Below are 9,405 nucleotides of genomic sequence, written 5' to 3'. Positions count from 1 at the left end.
ACTGGAAGAGTGGTGTTGCCGTTCACTGCTAGTCACAATAGACAATGCACCCAAGCTGTAAGGACAGAGTGAAGGCCAATCAAGCTCCAGAAGTGTTCATTAACTCCCTGCCAGCTCAGGGCAGGCCTGCTGCCAGGACAGGTTCTAGCTGACTTAGAGAAGCACACACATGAGGCGCACTTCTGACAGGCCCTGATAGAAACCAGAAAGGACCGATGGTGCCAGGTACCACTTTAGGGACCTTGGTTTTTTATGGACATGACAGCACAGTGCCTTTGTTTGTCTCATCTTCTTTTAGACAGCTCAATTTCATCCACTGCTCCCATACTTTCAGAAGCCTGTCAGACCTGAGACAGATCTGAGGGCAAGTTTATCCAATGGAGCCCAAGGCTGGTGGTCTGGGAGTAGGAATGAGGATAAGATTTTCTTGTGACGCTATGCCGGGGCCTAGCAAACACAGAAGTGGATGCTCACAGTCAGCTATTGGATGGAACACAGGGCCCCCACTGGAGGAGCTAGAGAAAGTACCCAAGGAGCTAAAGGGATCTGCAACCCTATAGGTGGAACAACAATATGAACTAACCAGTACCCCCGGAGCTCGTGTCTCTAGCTGCATATGTATCAGAAGATGGCCTAGTCGGCCATCAGTGCAAAGAGAGGCCCATTGGTAGACTGCACTAGGGAATATTCAGCTCCCACTTAAAAATGACAGATAGTGCAAAGATCTGTGATACCCAGGGATCACTGGTCAAGTGCAGAGAGATATCACATCCCTTGCCCCAGATCTTCCTAAGACCTTCCTTAATAAAGGTGACTAAGGCTTCAGTCCCAACTCTTGGCTAAGGAACAGAACTGCTCACCCCCCAGCAATGGGCAAAGAGACGCCTAGTTGGTGGTGTTCTTATATCAGTCCTGGGCAAAGCAGATGGCAGTTATATGTTCATCTTAACTTGATGCCTGGCTCAGTGGTCAAAGCTGTTTTATGCCTGGGACTCATAAAAATCAAATCAAATCAAATTAAATCTAGGTAGTACAACATGGTAGAAGGGAGCCAGAGACCTGCAGACTGCCATGACCCCCACAGACCTGCTCTCAAACGCACAGCACGAGTGGGCCATAGACATCTGCTTGCCATCAGGCTGTGTAGCATGAGTGGAGGATGACCCCCAAGGGCCTACCAGCTGCACAGCCACCCTGCAGTGGGAGCCACCACAATGTGTAAGTATGTGGTGGTCAGATGGGGGAAAGAGAGTTGAGCATTGTGAAGAGAGATGAAACTGGAGACTCAAGGGTGGAGAGGAATAGCCTGTTCTGAGTGGCCAGCTCTGCTGCCTGGGGCCATGGTGAGGTCCCAGCCTGAGCTACCACTGAGGGCCCTGTCTGAGTCTGTGGCTACTCAGAGGCTGGACTTCGTGTGGATGACCATGGCTCATAGTACTACTAGAGAACACAGAGATGTCCCTGGTTGGGGCAGTCACCAGGACCCACGGGGATGTCCAGGAGCTGTGCAGAACTGGCTCCACCCCTCACTGGATGTGCCTCTCTAGAGCTCTGGCCTGTCTCTCCCCAGTGACAGCGCTTTGGAGATCAGGTCCTGCACCTCATCCAGGCAGTACAGTGGAGCTGGCCCTGGTGGCTGTGTTGTGGGTGAGCTGGTCCTGAGGGTGTGAATGTGGAAGGGCTGACCCTGCCACTAGTCTGCCATGGGGTGGTAGGGGCACAGAGGTGATGCCCCACCCCCTGCCCTTTGCCACCTCCATCAGTTGGGAAAGCTGCCCACAGGGTCATCATTTGAGAGCTAGTGCAGTCTATCACCAGCTGCAGCACTCCGGAAGCAGGCCCTGCACCTTGCCTGGACAGCATAGCAGAGCTGATCCTACTGGCAGGGGTGCAGGTGAACCAGTTCCCTAGGTGAGAGACCAGGAGAGCTGCCCCCCCACGCCATTCATCTGGTTCAAGTGCCAGGGTGAGGCACCCTCTAAGCACCTGCAGTAGCCAGGGGTAGCTGGCCCTTGGGGGCATGGGAGCAGGAGAGCTAGCATTGCTCTCTCACTGGCCTTGTACTCAGGAGAGTGAGTCCTGCACTTGGCCTGAGCAACACAGTGGAGCCACCCTAAGAGTGTGAGAACTTGGAGGGCTGACCCAGTCCCTCACAAGCTGCAGGAGAGCTCACCCTGGTGGTGCAGATGAGGAAAAGCCAGTAGGCTGATCACCAGCTCAGTTACACCCAGACCCAGATCCAGGGCTTTGAGTAGAATCACCCCCAAATCTATATCATCTGCAAGCAGTTGTGATACACAAAAGGGCCAATCCTGCTGTTCCAAAGCTGCAGAATCTCCACGACACAGGGTAACAACAGGTTAACTGGAAGGAGTCCTGTGGGGATCTAATATTGATGTTATCATAGAAGCCAGAGATCTCGAACCAGACCAATGCAATGAACATTTGCAAGTGAAGATGTGTAGACAGAGGACTCTACTGTGTCATACTACAGCGTCATACTACAGCTTCCTCGATGAGACATTTTCTATGCTTTGTTTTTGTTTTTGTTGTTTGTTTGTGTGTGTGTGTTTTATTTTGTGGGGGAGGTTGTAAGGCAGATATGTGTGTTTTATTTTGTGGGGGAGGTTGTAAGGCAGATATGAGGGGACAGAGAGATGAGTGGAACTGTGGTGTGTGATGTGAAACTCACAAAGAATCAGTAAAAAGTCCAAATAAAGAACAGAGCTGAGCTACGTCTCTAGCAAAATAATGTGCTGCACAGAACACCCTCATACCTGCTGTGATGGCAACTCTGGCCTTGGTGAGCTGGCTGCCCCGTTTGGAGGTGTTATGTAAGAAAAGAATGGGAACATTTACAATAGTTGGAACCTTGAAGAAAACTCACATTTTGTGATACAATTCACCAGAATAATAGGTCTGTGCCTTTCATCACAACCAAAAATTTTTCTAATATTTCTCCGTTTTAAGTAATTATTTTTGCATTGTGTATATGTATATGAATGTGTAGTGTCTAGATGATTTTGCCTGTGTGTACATGGGTGTATATATATGAACATGTATGCAATTGGGGCTAGCTTACATTTTCATAGGACTCAGAAGCTTATTCCGTTATCATCATGGCGGGAAGCATGGCAGAGTGCAGGCAGACATGGTGCTAGAGGAGCTGAGAGTTCTACATCTTGGTCCACAGGCAGCAGAAGGAGATACACTGGAAATAGCTTGAGCATATACGACCTCAAAGCCTGCCTTCAGTGACATACTTCCTCCAACAAGGCCACACCTACTTCAAGAGGCCACACCTCCCAATAGTACCACTCTCTATGGCCAGGCATTTAAACACATGACTCTATGGGGGCCATTCCTATCAAACCAACACAGAATTCATGGCTGACACTCTTTGGGTGACCAGGAACCTGAGACTAGCCCATAGACCTAGAGTAAACTCAAATACGACTGTTCTTTGAAAACAAAACAAAATACCAATAAAATGACTCCTAATATCATCCTGCAGAGATCAGTGCCTTGCTCAGCCATCATCAGAGAGGCGCCCTCCTTCAGCAGATGGGAACAAATGCAGAGACCCACAACCATACATTATGTAGGAAGTGAGAAATCTTGGAACACACAGCCCTGACTGGGGATTTGTCTCATTCAAATCCCCCCTCTCAGAGCCCAGGGAATCCAGCAGAAGAGGAGGCAGAAAGAGTGGAAGAGGCAGAGGGAATGGAGGACACCGAGAAAAGAACTTAATCAAAGCACACATGAACTCACTGGGGCAGCATGAACACAGATGGTGCAGATCTGCACCACATCCTCTGTGTGTATATATTATGGCTTCCACTTTAGTGTTTTTATGGGATTCCTGAGTGTGCAGATGAGTGTATTTCTGTGTCTTGTACCTTTTCTTGGACTCTTGCCCTTCTATTTTGTTTTGTCCCATTCTGAGGTGTTAGTTTTTGTTTTGTCTTATTTATTTTATTTTATTTTTATGATCCCTTAGGAGCCTGTTTGTTTTCTAATGGAAACACAAAGGGAGTGGATCAGGAGGGGAGGGGAGGGTGGGGGGAGGGGACGGGTGGGGGGAGGGAAGGGGAGGAAGAAGCATAGAGGGAGGGGAAACCACAATCAAGACATGTTATGTGAGAAAAAAATCTATTTTTAATAAAAAGGAAAAATAATTTTTAAAAAATTTCTGAACACATTCATATCATGGATTGTATAGTATCTCATTAAATTGAATAATAAGAATACAAATAATAAAATTTATTGGAGAGAAAGACTCAGCAAGTGTCTGTGCTACTGTAACAAAATACCCCAGGGTGAATAACTCACAAGTAATAGAAATTCATTTCTCACAGTTCTGAAGATTTGGAAGGTCAAGGTCAATGTGTCCTCAGGATCAGTGCCTGGTGAGAACTGATCTATAATTCCCGGAAACCACCTGCTTGCTTCATCCTCCAGACCCGTGTCTTCAAGTAGCAGAAAGGGCAGAGAGGCAAAAGAACATTCCTCCCTTATTTGAATTCTGCCCCTTTTAATATAAATGCCAGTCCCGTTCATGCGGATAGGGCCCTTAATACTCTTAGTATTTCTGCATTGAGGATGAAGTTTCAGCCTGAATTCTGGAGGGAACAACTCTCAGCCATATTAGTATTGGGCTGTGGTCTTGAAAATCTCATTAGAGGGAATAGGCTTTATCTTAGAGGGAGATACAGCATCGTCACAGCCTGGGAGAAGTTTGTCATCTAGTGAGGGAATGTCTTTCCCCATCCTAGGCTACTGATAGGGTTAAGAATGAATATCAGTTGCTGCAGCTGTCTTCATTCCTAGCTCCATATGGCAAAGGTACATCCGCTTTCTTCATCCTGTGGCCCACCTAGTAGGTACCATGAGTTGAACGTCAAGTTATTAGTCAGCAAAATGATAGTTTTTATTATGGGATTTCTTACATATGTATCATTATATTTCATACAACATATATATTATAGCCAAGGATTTATCACTAAAGAACATGCAAAGATACTCAGTATAAGTAAAAAGTTTTGTTTGTCTTGTGGGGAGAAATAATTGTTCAAATCATATATCCATTTTAAAATACAGGATATTTGGTGAAGTTGCTATTGAGTGATGCAAGTTTAAAACATTTTCTCTCTGTTCAATTTTATTTTGGTCATTTGTGGTAGTGCCATATGAAGTTTAGGGTAGTTTTTGGAAATATCTATATTTTGGTTGTATATGTAGCTTTTAATGGCTGAGCCATCTCTCATACTCTGTTTTTCAGAAATATTTGTAAAATATTCCACCTATATATTTTAACTGTTTTTTTATTTTTATTCTGTGTACATTGGTGTTTGCCTATATCTATGTCTTGGTGAGAGTGTCTTATTTTGGACTTACATACAGTTATGAGCAACCATGTGGGTTCTGGGAATTGAACCTGAGTCCTCTGAAAGAGCATTCAGTGCTCTTAATCACTAAGGCATCTCTCCAGTCCCCCACCTAGATCTTGATTGGGATATAAATGAATCTGTAGATTGCTTTTTTAAAAGATTTCTTTCTTTCCTTATTTGTTTGTTTATTGTGGATTATGCACATGTGTGGACACACATTCCTGTTTGCATATGCAGAGATCAGAAGTGGGTGGTAGGCATCCTCTCTCAATGTCTGTCAGCTCTGAGGTAAGGTATCTCCCTGAAGCTGGAGTTCATGTCTTCTAGGACAGGCTGAAAATCAGCCAGCTCAGCGGTCCTCCTGTCTCAGTCCTCCTTAGCTCTATGGTTTACAGGTATTTGTTCGGGATGCTGGATTGTTAGTTGGGTGTTAGGAACTAAATTCTGACCCTTATAACTGTAAAGCAAGTTATTTTTTAATGTGAAGCAGTCCCTTCAGGCCTGCATTGATGGCTTTGGTTAGTATGAATAATCTAACAACAGTAAGTCATCCCATTCTTGAGCATGGAGTATCTTTCCACTTGGGTTTTTTCCAACTTCCCTCATCAGTTTAGTGCAGTTTTCAGTGGGGGCAGTATTTTGACTCCTTGTTTATTTCCAAATGCTTTGATATATTTGATGGTACTTTAAATAAGATTTTCCTTATTAACTTTTTTGATAGCTCATTATTAATCTACAGAAATAAAAATGACTCCTGGGTGTTGACACTTTCTTCTGAAAATCCATTTGTTATCAGTTCTAGTATTTTGTTTTGGTTTGAGTGAGTTGGTTTTTTTTTCTTTTTTTTTTTTTGATGTTTTCTATATTAAGATCATGTCATGTATGAACAGGAATGATTTTACTTCTTCCTTCCCAATTTGAATGTAATTTCTTTTGTTTGGCTACCTAATTATTCTGCCTATTATAACTGCCAGTACTATGTTGACTAGAAGTCACGAGGGTGCATGTTTTAGAGTTTAGAGAAAGCTTTCAGTTTTCACTGACTATGACAGCTGTGGGCTTGTTGTATGTGACCTTCGTTATAAAGAGATACATTTTATTCCAAACCTTTTGAGAAATTTCACCAGTTAAAGAAATTGAAGGTTGGCATGAAAGTTATTTATTTTTTAAATTAAAATATAATTACATCATTTCTTCCCTTCCCTTTCTTCTCTCTAATTCCTCCCAAGTCTTTGACTCCCTCTCAAATTCATGGCCTCTTTTCTTTGTGATCTGTGTGCAGATGTGTGTGAGTGTGTATACATAAACATATATATGCAAAAACATATAACCACAACTTCCTCAGTCTGTATGATGTCACTTGTATGTATATGGTCTCAGCAATGACCAGTTGCTATTGAACAACTGGGAGAGGCTCATCCTTGGGGAAGACTATTTCTCCCACTCTCATCAAATGTGGTTCTTTCCGTTAGGGTTGAGGAGACCCCTGGAGATTCCCCCTTCCATGTTAGTATGTCTATTGGTGCTGTACTTCTTCAGTATCATTGATCTTTTTTACTATTGTTTTTCTAATAAGTGTGTGTGTGTGTGTGTGTGTGTGTGTGTGTGTGTGTGTGTGTGTGTGTGTTGCTGGGGCTCAACCTGGGGGCTGATATATGCTAAGTAAATAATCTACCACAGAGTTACACTCCAAGACCTAAATTGTGTCCGTCACTGTGGCAGATACTTGGGAGCTTGAGAAAGGAGGACTACATGTTCTGGGAGGGAGGGAGGGAGGGAGGGAGGGAGGGAGGGAGGGAGGAAGGGAGGGAGGGAGGGAGGGAGGGGTTGGAAGAGGGGGAGGGGAACGTAGGGGAGAGGAAGATGGAGATGTAGAGGGACAAGGAGGGAAGGAAGGAGAAATTTTTGTCTTACTACTGCATTTCTCATTTTACTGTGTCCCATAAGTTTGGCTTGTTGTATTTTCTTTTTTCATTTCAATTTTCCTAGTTTCTCTTTTGTGATTTTTACTTTAGCCCACTGATTATTCCAGAGGATGGACTTAGAAGCAGATGTTTTATCAGTAGAATCATTTGCTGTCTGATGATACAAACCTTATTGATTTGAGCCTGAGCCCCAGAACACACATAGGCGGAAGAAGAGAACTGACCCCACAAAGGTGTCCTCTGACCCCCACGTGCACACTCGCAGCATGAGTGCCACCCTCTCTTATGCATGCACATAAATAGTAATTCATTTTACAAAGATTATGCAGTCAAGTCTCACATAACTGGATTTTTCTAACTTTCCTTCTGCTGTTGATGTCTAGTTTCAATCTATTGTGGTAAGAAGAGGAGGAGGAGGAGAAACGCAGAAACAATCTGGTATCACTAGTTCAATTTGTCAACAGTTATCTTGTGACCTACCATGCAACCCATCATCTGGTCAGTGGTCCATGTTCACTGGCGGGAATGAGCATTCTGTCACTGAGCAAGGTGCTCTGAGCATGTTTGTTAACTTTACTTATTCTATAGTATTGTAGGACAAGGTTCTCTTACTGGTCTATTTTTGTTACTGGAAGTTGCTGTTGGAATCTACTCTTATTTCCTCCTGTTTCTCCCCTAAGTCTTCCAAGTTTGCTTCCTATATCTCAGTGCCATGATGTTCAATGAAAACAACTCACATATATGCTTGGAGAATTAACTCCTTTAGCATCACATCATGTCCTTTGTTTCTTGTGGCCATTTTTACTTAACCATTTTTTTTTTACTTAAAGTAAACCCACCCTTGCTTATTCCTAGCTATGTTCGTGAAATAACTTATTCCATAATTGACTATCAGATTGTCTGCATCCTTAAATCTAAAATGAGTTCCTTGTAAGTGGCCTATAGTTAGGTATTGATTTGTTTCATCAATTAACATTCCAAGTTCATTGATTAGGGAGTTTGGTGCATTTACACTTAAGACAGTGACTATAGTAAAAGACTTAGTATTAATGGTTACTGTTTCCCTGTTCTAGTTCTTCCCTAATCTTTGCCTCTTCTACTGCATTCTTATATTATTGATGTCAGAATTTATATCCTTTGTATCTGTCTTAGTTAGGGTTTTACTGCTGTGAACAGACACCATGACCAAGGCAAGTCTTATAAAAATCAACATTTAATTGGGGCTGGCTTACAGGTTCAGAGGTTCAGTCCATTATCATCAAGGTGGGAGCATGGCAGTATCCAGGCAGGCATGGCACAGGAGGAGCTGAGAGTTCTATGTCTTCATCCAAAAGCTGCTAGTGGAAGACTGACTTCCAGGCAACTAGGGTGAGGATCTTATACCCACACCCACAGTGACACACCCATTCCAACTAGGTCACACCTATTCCAACAAGGCCACACCTTCAGATGGTGCCACTCCCTGGTCCAAGGATATACAAACCATCACAGTATCGCATACTCATCAATATATGAGTATAGTTGTGTATTCCTTGATGGCTTTCTTGGTTTCGTTTTGTTTCCTTTCATTCTGAAGTTGTGGATAACTTACACTGTTCCAGCTCCACAGCCTGCTGTGCTTGTCTCTATGTCGCTCTCTATGCAGTTTGACAGTTGTAAGCACTTACCTTTTGCTCTTTAGCAACTTCTTTTAACTTCAAAGACTCACTTTAGCACCTCTTGTAAATCTGGCCCAGAGCAGACAATCCCTTAGTTTTTGCTGATGAGGGAATATCCTTATCATTCACTATTTTGAAAGAACAGTTTTGCTGGTTCTAGAGCTTTGGGTTGGTCCTTTCCTTTCCTTTCCTTTCCTTTCCTTTCCTTTCCTTTCCTTTCCTTTCCTTTCCTTTCCTTCCCTTCCCTTCCCTTCCCTTCCCTTCCCTTCCCTTCCCTTCCCTTCCCTTCCCTTCCCTTCCCTTCCCTTCCCTTCCCTTCCCTTCCCTTCCCTTCCCTTCCCTTCCCTTCCCTTCCCTTCCCTTCCCTTCCCTTCCCTTCCCTTCCCTTCCCTTCCCTTCTCTCTCTCTCTCTCTCTCTCTCTCTCTCTC

At 43.8% G+C, this 9,405-nt stretch overlaps 1 non-coding gene across 1 annotated transcript; it reads left to right on the top strand.

Moving 5' to 3' along the window:
- The first annotated feature begins 859 nt into the window (after positions 1-859).
- Positions 860-999, top strand: LOC115030176 (small nucleolar RNA SNORA48). Its single transcript, XR_003835797.1, has one exon. It is a non-coding gene; the product is annotated as a small nucleolar RNA SNORA48 (small nucleolar RNA).
- Positions 1,000-9,405: the final 8,406 nt, after the last annotated feature.

Source organism: Mus caroli, unplaced genomic scaffold (genome assembly GCF_978045245.1).
Source record: "Mus caroli unplaced genomic scaffold, Mus_caroli_1 scaffold_5, whole genome shotgun sequence".
NCBI lineage: Eukaryota > Metazoa > Chordata > Mammalia > Rodentia > Muridae > Mus > Mus caroli.
Note: the sequence above shows the minus strand (reverse complement) of the source record. Positions and strands in the feature narration are given on the sequence as shown.